Source organism: Schistocerca cancellata, chromosome 9 (genome assembly GCF_023864275.1).
Source record: "Schistocerca cancellata isolate TAMUIC-IGC-003103 chromosome 9, iqSchCanc2.1, whole genome shotgun sequence".
NCBI classification, from domain to species: domain Eukaryota; kingdom Metazoa; phylum Arthropoda; class Insecta; order Orthoptera; family Acrididae; genus Schistocerca; species Schistocerca cancellata.
The window spans coordinates 412,960,389-412,976,275 of record NC_064634.1 but is presented as its reverse complement, the minus strand read 5'-3'; positions in this window follow the sequence as shown (position 1 = coordinate 412,976,275).

The following is a 15,887-nucleotide window of genomic DNA, read 5'->3' as shown; positions in this document are numbered from 1 at the left end:
ACGTACCATTTGTGCCGTATCTTACAAAATGTGATGAAACTGACGGCCATCAGCCTCAATGCAAGCATGACATCGGCGAACAAGATTCTGACGCACTTCGACAAGCACTTCGAATCACATCACAGGCAGCTACAATTCTGGCAACTAATTCCATCTCCGTATCGACTGGGCTCTCATACGCAAGTGACTTAAGATATCCCCATAGGAAATAATCAAGGGGATCAAGTCACGTGATCTCGCACGCCATGTAATAGGACCTCCCCTTCCAATCCAGCGATCAGGAAATACTGTACTGGTACTGCTCAATCATATTGTACTGTACATCTCTGAAAAGCATTGAGTAATGAATGGGTCTGTCATTGATTCATAGCACGTTCTCTCACTGGACAGGGTAAATACGATCCAACAGAGGCACCTTATGAACAAGTAAAGTAAAGAAAGCTTGCAGCATGACTTCCTGGTAATCAGGCTCGTTCTTCTTGTTTCCTTGCAGGAAATTAAAAAAAATGGTTCAAATGGCTCTGAGCTCTATGGGACTTAACAACTGAGGTCATCAGTCGCCTAGAACTTAGAACCTAACTAAACTAAGGACATCACACACATCCATGCCCGAGGCAGGATTCGAACCTGCGACCGTAGCAGTCGCGGGGTTCCGGACTGAAGCGTCTAGAGCCTCTCCGCCACCGCGGCCGGCCAGCAAATAAAGAATGAGCATGTAAATAAACAGCACAGTACGTTTAAACTTGTAGCATGTTAGTTGTAAACAAGCTGGAAAAATTAATGGTTGCGGTAGACAAGTATATTTCCATATCTCTTTAAGCTGGCTATTCCGATCCCCGGTTCCATATTTCAAATTGTACAGAGGAGAGCATTTTTTAAGTCCTGTTACATTTTTGTACGCTTTTACGGAAACACCCTATAGACGTATTGCGGGTTGATCAAAGCAACATCAGAGTTAGCTGAATTACCCTGAATAGTTAATTTCGTCAATATCTCCAGTCTAGCCTCTTTTATGGAAGAATATGGCAAAGAAAGGAAAAATTTTCTATGAACCCTTCCGAAAATTGTACAAAACAGCTACTGTTTTTCTCCATAGCCCAAACAATAGCGATATTTTTAGCCAGGACCCAATACAGTTGGTGAATCGGTGGGTTTTGCACCAGCAGCTACTCTTGAAATTAATATTTTCAACATTAATATGGTATATGAATATATTCCCAACTGTGAACTGTTCGTCAACAAACAGTTCGTATGTCCTTCACCGTCTTTGAAACAAAAAATGTTCAGTTGCGAATTTACGTCATTTAATTACCGGAAACCAAGTACACCCTTATGACTTCTAGCACTCTCAAAATTAAACATCTTTTTCATATGTATCTACTGGTTTATCGAAATTCCACAATAGATACAAATGAAACAGTCTTCTTCATAAGGTGGTATACCGTCCATAATTCAATGAATATTAGTATTTTTCACAAACACTTTAACTGAGTTTATTTTCGTCAACGGTATGCAAATGTAGGTCATGTAATAAAATGTCTTGACTTATTCCACAACAAATTAACTTGCGTCTAGAGTGGCCGACAGTAAATTGAATATATTTTAATAAACATACATAATAACGAATATTTATACATGTACTTCATTCTAAGATCATAATCGCTACATGAGCTATCGAACAGCTTCAGGCTTCTTTTTGTGCTGGACGGTCGTCACCCACCTGTTTATTGTATCCGGTGACATGACAAATTGTGATTCATAAAATATGACCTTCAGTGCTCGTCAGATCTCTGCAACTTATATGTAACAAATGAAAACAAACAAAACAAATTCAAGTCTGCATTAAACAAACGTAATATTATAATAACTAAATTATATTATTTACTTATGGGGGAGTGTTATACCTAGAGGATAGTGCGCCTAGAAACACATGATGGTTTTTGGTCGCTCTTCTGTCTAGTGAGTGATTTTATTTGGTAGATGCACAAGTTCGAAGTGTTTTTGTTTTGCATGTTGGTATTACAGCTACTACGGGTGTGTTTATCGACTGTCATTTTTATTTATAGTTCACTGTTACTATTTGAGTTTACATATTGTCATTTTGTAATCTGGAGATAGTGTGGAGCTGTGGATGCTATAAAATAGATTACCGAGTGCAGATACCGGAACATTTCCTACGTAAGTTACTCTCCACGTCCAGGAAGATCTTTGGGGATTGATGAAGATCTTGAAGCGCATTAGTTCGCAATGATCCACGTCAAAGTATTCCATAACTGACAGATGTGATGAACTGTGATTATTCCACTATCGAGTGACATTCGCATGCTAAGGGCAAGCTTCAAAACTCGGGTACATGGATAACGCATGCTCTAAACCAAAATCACAAAAATCAGCCCTTAACCATATGTGCATTTCTGCTTTTTTCGTCATTAACTGGTTCGTGAACAAAACAGACAGTTCCTATCCTGTATCGTTACTGGTGACGAGAAATGTTGTCTTTATGCTAACATAACGAAACCAGGGGAATGGTTACATAAAGCAGCAACCCCTTGTAAAAATACCTACCGTAGCCACAAAAGATAATGTTATGCACCTGGTGGAACAGCGACAGTACGATGTACTACGAATTGATCCCCCGAGGTGTAACTACCACTGCTGACATTTACTCTCAACAAATGAAATATCTTACAGGCGCAGTCCAAGAACAATGATCAGGTAGGCTGCGTGAAGTAATGCTACTCCTCGATAACGCCCACCCACATTCTGCTAAACTAACAAAACCCCTATGAAGGACTTGTGTTGCAAGTTACTCTGCACCCACCTTCTTCACTTAATTCTGTGCCCTCAGATTTTCGTCTTTTTCTATCGAATAAGCTTTATGGTACTTCCTTGCCGGATTAAAATGCGCTCCCAACATGGCTCGACGACTTCTTCGCTTCAAAACCACGTTATCTCTACAGTCGCAGAATCGATAAGTTACTCTCAGCGTTTCCAGATTTGCAAACAGTGAAGGAGAACACATTTTTGTGATTAAAGTGTTAGTTATGTGTATCTGTTGTGTTTATTAAACTTTTGGGAAAATGTTACGAACTTATCCAGCGACCTAATAGAATCACGCAAAGCAAAGCTTACTAGACGTTGCAACGAACATTTTTCGCAATTTTCCGTAGCTTTTATTGTTGCTAAACATGAGGGTGTGTTTTGTGCAGCATTTGTAAATATCTCGAGTTCTACATATTTAAGTGGTGTATAACACTATATATTAAAACTACTTGTTAATTCATCAAATACAGAATTTTATGGCAAGCAAAATTTTATATTTATATATATATATTTTTTTGTGGTCTTCAGTATGAAAACTGGTTTGTTGCAGCTCTCCATGCCACTCTATCCTGAGCAAGCCTATTCATCACTGAATAAGAACTGCAACCTAGATAGGCGCCCCGGTGGACCCGGTCGCCTACGATGGAGTGGATAGCCGAGCGGTGACCTCTATAGTTGTCAGGATGCTAGTAAATGACAGTGGACCCGTCAGAAACGCCAAAGAAACAGTTCATAAGACCTCTATTCCTGCCGAGTACAATGTGGCTTGGTGATATCAACGCTCCCTGAGTCCTAGCTGACTCGTAGCTCCGGGTCGCACAGTCTTGCTAGCGCAGCACTGCATGCTGTGACGTAGCGAAGGAATGTCCTTACTTCGGCCGCGCATGGTTGGCGGCGTCCGGTTGGCTGGTCGGCTCGGCTGCAGACAGCAAGCCGCTGTGTGTAGGAGGCTCCGGGTTGGAGTCCCGGCGCTGTCGGCACGAGAGGCGTTCTCGTAGTGCGGAGCGAACTCTATCCCACCCCGTCTTCTTCCCTGCTCCTCCTGGTGGCTCGTCTGTGGTGGATGGGCGGAACAGACTGCAGTCCCCCAGCATCATCGGCTCACCCGGTTGTGACAGCAGATGCACAGGGCGTATGCCCCGCACGATCTCGACTACGGCTCACTGATGTGGTCAGCATTGGTGGTGAGCGAGTCTGCCGCGATGTCTGCTAATCCTGGGGTGATGATTGACAGCGGCAGCAGAGAGGACCAGAGCTGGTACTGTCCCGTCACATCTGCTGCTGGATGGGCTGCCCTTACTGCAACATCTCCTTAATAAAGATTAACATGTCGATCACCAAGCTGAACACTACGCAGCGACCCAGTACCCATCTAACTACAAGTCTAACTGCGAGTGCCTTGTTGCTGTCAAAGCTGGCGTATTTAAAGGAAGCACTAGCGACGTCCTGACCTCATGCTCGTTTGTGATGAACGCATTCGTCCCACTTATACTACTGATTCATCTGTCGTACTCGCCTCGAAGGTGTTCTTGCGACAGAGTTACGTGTTGTTACGTCAGACTTACGCAAAGCTGTGAAATTCAGTACAGCTGACGCTATACCTCTGTCTTGCACTCTACGAAAGTCTCCGTGTAACACAAACCCGCGTGCTAAGCAATTCTCTCTCGCCTGTTGTGTGTAACCAGGCCATTGCCCCTGCGTGACGACACATTCCGATATATGTGCAATTCTCCTACCTTTTGGCTAACCTACTGCCTCTGGCTCTCGGGATAGGCTACGAAACTTTGACAATATTCCACGTTTCCAACTCTTTAGTATTCCGCGACACTACACCACTGTATATCATGCTGAATCTGATTACGGTATTCATCTCTTGGTCTTCCTCTGCAAATTTATGTCCCTTGCTATCCTCCAGTACTGAATTGGTGACCTCTTGATGTCTCAGAATGTGTCCTATCAACCAATCCCACCATCTAGTAAGGTCGTGCCACAAATTTCTTTTCTCCCTAATTCTATTCAAAACTTTCACAATAGTTACGTGACCTACCCACACAATCCTCAGAATTTTTCTGTAGTACTCCATTTCTAAAGCTTTTATTGTCTTCTTGCTTAAACTGTTCATCATCCACGTTTCACTTCTATACATGGGTCCATTCCAAACAAATACTTTCAGAAGTCTTCCTAAGGCTTAAATTTATATCCAGTGTTAACAAATTTCTCTTCTTCAGAAACGATTTCCTTGGCATTGCCAGTCTACTTTTTATATCCTATCTACTTCGGCTATCATCAGTTATTTTGCTGCCCATACAACAAAACTCATCTGCTACACAAAGTGCCTCGTTTCCTAATCTAATTCCCACAGCACCATCTGATTTAAGTCGATTACATTCTATTATCCTTGTTTTCCTTTGTTGATGTTCATCGTATCTCCTCCTTTCAAGACACTGTCCATTCCACTCAATTGGTCTTCCAAGTCCTTTACTGTCTCTGACATAATTACAACATCATCGGCTAACTTCAAAGTTTGTATTTCTTCTTCCTGAACTTTAACTCCTTGTAAGTAGGCTGTTTATGTTTTCTTATCGGCAACGTTATGTAGCGCTCTGTATGAAAATCACTGGCTGTGCTGTGTGCAGTCTGTGGCTAGTTTGCATTGTTGTCTGCCATTGTAGTGTTGGGCAGCACATAGCGTTGCACAGTTGGAGGTGAGCCGCCAGCAGTGGTGAATGTGGGAAGAGATATGGCGGAGTTTTGAAATTTGTAAGACTGGATGTCATGAACTGCTATGTATATTATGATTTTTCAACACTATTAAGGTAAATACATTGTTTGTTCTCTATGAAAATATTTCATTTGCTAACTATGCCTATCAGTAGTTGGTGCCTTCAGTAGTTTGAATCTTTTATTTAGCTGGCAGTAGTGGCACTCGCTGTATTGCAGTAGTTCGAGTAACGAAGATTTTTGGTGAGGTAAGTGATTTGTGTAAGGTATAGGTTAATGTTAGTCAGGGCCATTCATTTGTAGGGATTTTTGAAAGTCAGATTGTGATGCGCTAAAAATATTGTGTGTCAGTTTAAGCACAGTCATGTACAATTTTTCAAAGGGGACGTTTCATATGGCGACCCTGCCAGGATACCTCACTGGAATCTTCTGATTTTTTCTTGTAGTTTGTGCAATTAGTGCAGCCTTTGTTTATTGCTAGTGCATAATTGTAGAGAGAATTTCCTTTGTAGTTGTAGTGTTCCATTCTTGTATAGTAAAACAGTTGTGGCATCATGTAGATTTGCACCAAGTATTTTGCAGCTGCGCTTGCAATTAACGACATATTATTTTCAGTGCTATGTTAATGCATTTCCTTATTTTGCTCTTCAAATTGTGCTTTTCTGTGTTATCGTGTGAAATATTGTGTCAATAATGGCGCATGAAAAATGTAACACTAGGCTCCAAAGTAAACTGAGAAATAATAGTGACGACGAGCGTAGTATATCAGCATCACTGTGTAATGAATTAACAGACATTCAAAGTAATAATTTGGTAATTGTGCATAGGGGAATGGAGCAGGTGGCAAATAATGGCGTAGACAGTGAAACAATTAGACAACAGAGAAGCATTATTGATCGATCGGTCGGCAATAGCTCGCCTCAGGAATCCGAAATGACAGGACACAATATCGCAAATACTGTAGATTCAGGTTTTGGGTCCTCACCGTTTTCCCAAATAAGTCAAGACACATTTTCTGCTTGTCAAAATGTGAATGTTGCCGGTGCAAATTCACTGCCGAAAAGCACTGAGGAACATGTTTCAGACACCAGTGCATTGTTATTACAATTAATACAACAAATGGGACAAACACAGCAAAAGCTTCAAAAGTTAGACACAATGGAACAAAATCTTCGAAAGTTAGACACAATGGAACAAAATCTTCAAAAGTTAGACACAATGGAACAAAATCAGAGACAAACACAGCAAAAACTTCAAAAGTTAGACACAATGGAACAAAATCTTCGGAAGTTAGACACCACGCTTGAACAAACACAGAATCACAGAATCACGAAGCAGCCATAAAAGAACTGCAAACCAGTGTTCACGAAAATCATGAGACCTTGCAAGCTAAAATTGACTCAGTTGCATCTACCGATTCGGTTATGCAACTTGCAAAAACTCAGGAAAACTTAAAGGACACAGCAGATACTCTGAAAAGTGGTTCAGAAAGACACATGGAGGAAATTAGTTCATCATCAGAGAAAGTAGTTGAACTTTCGGATCAGCTAAATAATTTATCTACGAAGGTAGATGATAATCAGAATGACACAAAACCGGTAGTCTTTAATGACACAGAAGAGTGCGAACAAATTAGGAAATTCAAACAAAATCACAATCAAATTAATACGCAACACCAAAGAGAAATCCATGTAGTACAAGATCAGCTGACACAGGTAATACAAGAGTTACATATTTCAGAGGACACTCGTGCTCCAACACCGGAAGAGGGACTTAGAAATAGGGAAAAGCCGCAAAATAATAACACAGGGCATTTCGGAAATTATGAAAGAAATTGGCAAGGTGCACCGAATTTTGAGATGAAACCGCCAACACGACGTCACAATGACCGACATGCGACACGCCGACACGATGATTTTGACTATAAGCTGTTCATTACTAGACGTAAATTTAAAACATTTAAGAATTCTGGCAACGACATTCATCCACAAGCGTGGCTCCATCAATTCACTCATTGTTTTCCTCCCAACTGGTCATTAGAGCACAGATTAGAACTTATGTGTGGCTACTTAGAGAATTAACCAGCTGAAAGAATGCGATCGGTCATTCACGATTGACACAGTGAAGGAGAATTTTATCATGCCTTCCTCTCAGCATATTGGTCTCAAGCTACACAAGACCGAGTAAAACATAGCATCATAATGATGAAACATTTCGAACAATCTGAATTTTCCAGTATTGTGAAATATTTTGAAGACATGTTGCACAAGAATCAGTACCTGTCAAACCCATACAGCCCCCCAGAACTCATCCGCATTTGCTTAATCAAATTACCTGAACATTTACGACATATTATTTTGGCAGGACGTTGCAAAGACGACATTGAAACTTTTCAGGGACTCTTACAAGAATTAGAAATTGACACTGACAATCGTGGGACGCAAAAACAGGAGCACAACAATTACAGGTCACATCTGTCACAATTCCGCGATGACAGAAGTAATAACTGGACACGACAAGGCTATTCTTACAACGCAAATCGTGACCAAAACAGACACCACCCGTATGACAACCGTTGGCAGAGTAGTAATAATTACAGGGAAAGATCACCTCTCTGTGGTAGTAACTATCACAGAGACAATCAGAGAAACAGGCAACATGAGAACCAAAATAATTATTATCAAGGGAGACAGAATAACTTTAGATGCAATGGTCCAGCGCGCAGTTATGATTTAGGGAGAAATTCTCCACCACGTGACCGACAAGAAAGAAACTATGGAATCTACCGACATAACGACAGACGATATGATTGTAACGACAGACCTGAATTGCATCAGAATTGGCGTGGTTCAAACTGGGCAGGGCCCTCTCGGCAAGGTGAATTTGTAGAACTTAGGTCTCCTAATCCCAATAACGACGCGCACCAACAAAGAGACAGACAATGACTCGCACCGCAGGCAGCCACATGCGCCGGCTGGCTCAGAGAAAAATAACATAGACGCTAACCTTGAGAAAAATTCCAGTATTCTTTACCGATGTATACCGCATGATAATTGCGTTCAAGTTGAAACTCTGAGTGCTACGAAGAGTAATGGATTGCACCACACTTCACATGTAAAACCGCTTATTGAGAGATAATCTGCTTTTTAACTTTGTCTTTGCCATAAAATGTTTCACTTCACATTTCTGGTATGCTTTGTCAGATTTAAGAAACTGTTACCATACAACAATGTTTGAAGTTAAATATCCAGTCAAGAACCAAGAGAACTTATTTAAACAGAAATTACGAATGAATTGTTATAGTGAACAGAAGACACAGTGTTGTTATTTGTACATTCTTGCTTGTTAGTTGCACGATTACGTAACGACTATAAGGCTTACATACTTAGAACATATACTGGTACTGCTAATGAGATTTTTAATGCAACATTTTGATTTACTTGAAAATACATTCTGGATTTAAAGTACTTTCTGTGAGATACCAGATGACACAGTGGTTAGTTTATGTGACAGCTACACTATTTTATCACGACACTACTAATGAATGACAATTTACAATGTTGCTTTTGCGGTGTTTCTGTTTTATATCTGCACAGTTTTTCTGTATCATTCTGGAAAGGAAAACATGTTTTAGTAGTAACTTTTGTGGCATAGCTACAATGAGACAGCCTTTTCCGTAGCACAACAATACGTTACAGCACAGTACTTTCTTCATCACGGCAATAAGCGTAATAAGTAAGATATCTATTCGCAAAGCATTTCACTTTTGTTTATAATGAGGTAAGTACATTGACTTCTATAGAACTTAGTTTTCGGAGGTTGATAACTACGACACTTCCACAGAGATTATCTTACAACTAGACGCACATTTAACGCTAAAGGACACGTATTTGAGTGATTAATTTTGTACTTAAAACATTTATTTTTGAAGTCTTTTGAATTACAATGATACAAAAGTTTTCCGTGATACATTTCATGCCATTGCTGTAATCTGTAACACCTGAGGGTATAATTACATTAATCCTCAGGGGGGTACACGCTTACTTTGTGTACCATGTGTTTGGCAAGCACAAGGAGCCCTAGCTAATATGGTATTTGCTTATACAACTTTACACATCGGTACCATATTTCTCTAACACATAAATTACGCAGCTATCAGATCATTTAACTGGGAGAGACAAACATTTATTTTACTACATCAGTGACAGATGTTTACGTAATTACACAGTTGGATAACTTCACACTTATGAAATTGAATTTTGTCTGTACTTTGTGAACTGTTCATATTTTTTTGGACCCATAGTGATACTATGAGAGCTTTGAATGATGTATTTGGTAAGGGATCATGATTTTTGAAGTACGTTTGAGGTAGATGACTCTATTGAAGTTTTTGAAATTATTGAAAGAAGCTACGACGTTTTTGCGATTTGACTGAGGTGTTATGATGTTATTTTTACGACGACGATGTGTATTATGCTGTTGTGGTATGTTTATGATCAATAAGCTGAGTATCGTACTTTAAGAGTTATGAAATGTGTGTAAATGCGTGAATGTATCACAATGCAGGCGAAAATTTTTTGCACACTGTTATATTCATAGGATTTTGTTTCTACACATCTGCAACGCAAATTCTCGATCTGTGAAATTTTTTATATGAGACTGTCACTGTAGTGCAAACTGGTGTCGTAAATATTTCGGTAAGAAAGTTAAGTGCCCTTCACGTAATGCGTCGTGGGCACCCAGCTGCACGAGAGTCACCTGGAAAAAAGACATTAGTGTGTGCCTTTCAGAGGCACAGGTGGAGTGAAAAAAAAAGAGGCCATTATTCTCGCTATTGACATTTCTTTGTCGAAAGCATCGCCAAATATGACACGCTCAAACTTGAAAACATATGATTATACTGTGGAGCTCTTAATTTATGATATTTACTAAAATGCCTAATGAAATGATGAGAAACATTTTACATCTGTTGTCTTTCTAGTTAAAAGATTGCTCATTTTGTGTAATATCTGGTTTCCAGCTGTGTTGCAGCATTGGCTTTATAAAATAAAATTAAGTGCATTTGCTAAAGTGAACACTTTCTGCCAACAGATCTATTAAATAATAATTTTATGATCCATATTCTTCGAAAAAGGAGCACTTGGAATGGAAAGAACAATAAGAAGGGATTAATGACAGTAACTGCATATATAATATTTTTTTCAACTACTTGGTAATTTTTTTGGAAGAGTAAGTTATCGTGATGCATCACTCTAGTGTTAACATGTGATATAGGTATTAAACATGGCCATTCTTACTGTAATATTTTTTCTGCTTGAGCTTTGTCATGTTTAGATATAAGTTATTGCATTTGCTGCTGCTGTTTGCCAGGCATAGTGCTGCTAAATTTCACTTTGTATTACTCTGTTAAGCCAGTTTTACTACTGATTTATTTTTCTTGTTGCTGCACATTGGCTCATATTAGTTGTAATGTTGCATTTGCTTGGTAATTTAGATTTACTGTAGCTCGCTTTCCAATTTCCATTTTTTGTCATTGCTGTTTGTGTTAATTGTTTTGTGCTGCTGCATTGCCTTGTCCCTTAGTTTATCATCTGAGCTCAGTAGATTTAAGTTAGCTTAAGATGGGGTAGGCTATATGTGAGAACGAGTTGTGATGAATTGGAAGAAATGCATAGAGAAGCTATAAGAAAATGGTTTGGCCAAAACAGTATTTTGAAAGAGGATATGAACAAAAAAAGTAAGGTTTAGGGGCAACAGGTTTAGGTAGGATTTTCTTGGAAATAAATGATGAGGTAATATAATGGAAAATAAATAATGAAGTAAGAAATATGTGAACATATAAATACAGAAAGTATGCTTGGATAGGATTTTTTTGGTGGAAACAAATGTTGAAATAAGAGGAAAGATCTATGGAATGAAGTTTTGGGTTGGACTGCAGTACCAAATGTTACACTGAAAACGAACCCTATCTTTCCCTTTGTATTATTCCGCTATGTGTTTATGTACCCTTGTGTATTTGTCTTTTTCCTGTCTTTACGTGTTTGGCTAATAAGATTTTTGTTGTAGAGTTTTTCAAATACTATGTTATTTTCTTTGTAAAGATGTTTAGAGATTATTTATTTTGTTCTCTTTTATTGCTCATGTGTGAAGTTGATGTTTCGAAAGTTGTTCTGATCTTTTATGTATGTACTCATGTCATAATTCCTGTAACACTGATGTACATGTTATTTCGATTCTTTTGTAAAGCCTGTACTACAAATGTTATCTGTATTTTTATGTTCTTTAATGATGTATTTTGTACCTTTGTAATTGTATTCTTATGTTACAAAATTGTAATTGACACCAGTTCATCATATTATTAACTTGTCAGTTACATTTCACTGCACACATTTCTGTTGGTCATAGTATATGGACAATATGTGAGAAGTTGGGACTGTTAGTGTTTGCACGTCTGTTAATAATTCAGCAAAGGACTGGATAACAGCATTGCTGGTTCTAAGGACAATTCCAAAAACTTTGTGAGTGCAAAAGTGGTGGTTATGGACTTGCTATATTATCCGCAAGACTCTTCAATGGTGATTGTGCACCTGCACAGTCACAACAGATGGCTGCTGGGCATCTCTACAAGGACTACAGTGGGTCTGCATCTTTGATGACCCACCAACACCGGGTCTACACCTTTGGTGACTCACCAGTACCATTATTTCTACAAGAACTGCACTGGGTCTGCACCTCTGGTGGCCCACCAATACCGTAATCTCTACCAGGACTACAGTGGGTCTGCTCTGTGTTGACCTACTTACTAATGTTCTTCAAAACTTCGACTGACTCTGCTGTGGGTTTGCTCTGTTGTGGCCCATTACCTGTCTGCATGTCAAGACTCAGCACTGTCTTTCCATTGGAAGGACAACACTACATGAGCATTCTCTTTTACTGCTCAGACTTTGAGAAAAGAAAACAACACTGCAATTTTACTGTGATGAATGACCAGGACTATGTTTATGGACTGTGAGAAAATTTTAGCTTTTGACCAACATTGTATCAATAAGTGTGTGCATTTGATATCTTTGTTATCGTAATTATGAAAAATTTTATCAAAGTATTATTGGCCACTGCCCAAAACAATTTGTAAAATTTTTTGTGGGGAGCATTGGGGCTATGTAAGTAGGCTGTTTATGTTTTCTTGAGAGGCACCCACATGCCTTGCTCATACTGTGGCATCAAGCAGTCAGGCCTGCAAGATGAGTGGTCTGCCAAGCGAGTGAATTCACTCTTATTTATCGAGTAATATGAACTCTCGTACTCTCAATTAAGTTACAAATTATCCTCCTGTATGAATAATGTGCAACGGAAACGCTCATCTGACTATCAGCAATTTATACAACTCGGACTGTTCACTACGCACTGTCAATACCACATTTTCTTTCTTTTTTTTTATTTAATGGCTTTTATCAACATTTGGCCATCGCACTGATTATGAGTGGCGCACACATTATAAATTCTGGATGTCATGACAACATACAATTCGAAGGAAAAGGCCACCAATCTTTTTCTTTTCACTATCTTATTTATTCCGATAAATTCTATAACCTAAACACACAAATTCTATAACCTACAACAATAACACATGAGAAATTCCGCCCAGTCAGCATGGCTTTACATTGGTGAATCTCTATCTTATGGTCTCGTAATTATTTAACGCTACAGTGCACTTTCTGGATACGATGGTGGATCTTATGCTATATCTCACACTTCGACTCTCGCAACCATCATCACGAAACTTTCCTCCAGACCGAGCGGTACAAAAGGAACATGCATACCCACTACCTCTGAAACTACCTTGCTACTCTCCCATGCAAACCACACATACTTAAATTACATGACATACACCACACTGCAACATGATATACAAGACAGGGAATAGTCATAACATTATCACTTTCTGCTTTCCCACTTCAATTAATATTTATCCCAGTTTCACACGACACTGCCCCACTTCGTAATTCTACTTTCCCACTATGAACTCTGGAGATATATGCACGTCTTCCTGTCCAATGCAAGCCAAGTGCCGGCCGCGGTGGCCGTGCGGTTCTAGGCGCTCCAGTCCGGAGCCGCGCTGCTGCTACGGTCGCAGGTTCGAATCCTGCCTCGGGCATGGGTGTGTGTGATGTCCTTAGCTTAGTTAGGTTTAAGTAGTTCTAAGTTCTAGGGGACTGATGACCACAGCAGTTGAGTCCCATAGTGCTCAGAGCCATTTGAACCTTTTGAGCAAGCCAAGTGGCATTGCTGGATAGACGGCTGACTCACCTTGTTTCTCTCTCAGATTGCTGTAGTTTGAATCAAGCGTCACACGGAAACATATCTCGCAAAGTAATATTAAGAACACATTCATCACACACACGAGTCCTCAACTGATACCATGGACGAGTACTTCTCTTTGTCTCATACACAGATTGAGACTCACACAGTACTCACCACGTGGAAGTACTCGCCTCTAATTTCAAGTCCTGCACACGCTATTTCTTAAATATTTCAACTTATAGTATACACACTAGTAGTTCAGCTTAACTTAAGCACACGGAAATATTTCAACTTATTGCTACACGTGGTTTTATTGTGACCGTTGGTCACTTCTGAAGATTACTACAATCCCATTAATATTACCTGCCTGACATTTAATTCTCCCCACAAAAGTTCCTGAAATAGAGAAATTATTATTTCAAACTACTCTTAAATATTCCACATGCATACCATGTCTCCACTCTTTTGTCTTTACGGAGCACAACTAAGACAGGTCTTAACAGCACAAGATCCAGCGGCAGAGTGCCGAAACATGGCCGTTCTTCAGGTTCTCTCGCACCTCAGCCGAAGTGGGGGAGCACCTTGCTACCATATTGGTCAGCCACATTTCAGGCGCTCAAAGCTCAGGTAAATGTCATCTCTTTGGTCCCACCAAAGGTGGCCAAAGGATCGTCTCAAAGATGATCATATATTAACATTCACTATCTGCAGTTAGCAGACGACCATACATTCATTCATTTCACAGATCTCACCAAACTGGATGTAGGGATTTATTTTGTGGGAGTGCACATATGATCAATTAAATAAATAAATTGTCATTATTTCCCACACTGGTACCCAGCTTCGCTGTATTAATTGAAATTGAGTTATTATTAGAAAAAATATGTTGTTCAGACAATAATAATGAAGTATGTTGTACCTATTTCCAATTTCGGGCGGTACTGTACCCTTTCATTCTTATTGGCAACGTTATGTAGCGCTCTGTATGTAAATCACTGGCTGTGCTGTGTGCAGTCTGTGGCTAGTTTGCATTGTTGTCTGCCATTGTGTTGGGCAGCACATAGCGTTGCACAGTTGGAGGTGAGCCGCCAGCAGTGGTGGAAGTGGGAAGAGATATGGCGGAGTTCTGAAATTTGTAAGACTGGATGTCATGAACTGCTATGTATATTATGATTTTTCAACACTATTAAGGTAAATACATTGTTTGTTCTCTATGAAAATCTTTCATTTGCTAACCATGCCTATCAGTAGTTGGTGCCTTCAGTAGTTTGAATCTTTTATTTAGCTGGCAGTAGTGGCGCTCGCTGTATTGCAGTGGTTCGAGTAACGAAGATTTTTGGTGAGGTAAGTGATTTGTGAAAGGTATAGGTTAATGGTAGTCAGGGCCATTCATTTGTAGGGATTTTTGAAAGTCAGATTGCGTTGCGCTAAAAATATTGTCTGTCAGTTTAAGCACAGTCATGTACAATTTTTCAAAGGGGACGTTTCATCCTACTCCATTTTTTTTCTTTTCTCTCCTTTATTGCTTGCACAGTGTAGAGATAGAATAACGTCGATGATAAGCTATACAACCACGTCTCACTGCTTTCTCAACCACTGCTTGCCTTTCATTCTCGACTCTTTGACTCTTAATAACTACCGTCTGGTTTCTGTATAAGTGTTAAATTCTCTACATTTTTAAAACTAGTTATATAAAGTGTGGATGGTACATTTGTATTTGTATTTCGTCAGTCGTGCACCATCTTTTACCCTGAAACAGAAGAAGGTCTTTTACTATGGAAAAATGGGATATTTGCAAAATTAAGTGAGTTTCATTAATATCTTAATGATTTTTCCAGTCTTGAAAGTGAAAATTTGTGTTAGTTTCCAATAGTTCCATTTTCAGAACATATTTCAAAATATGACAAACGGCTTGCCGCAGTAGTAACACCTTTTCCCGTCAGAACAAGTACTGTCGAGCTTGTAAGAGTCACTGTCCAGGTCTGCCGACTTCTGTTGGCAAGTGGGCTGCATCCAGCCCTTGTGAGGCCAGTTGAGGAGGT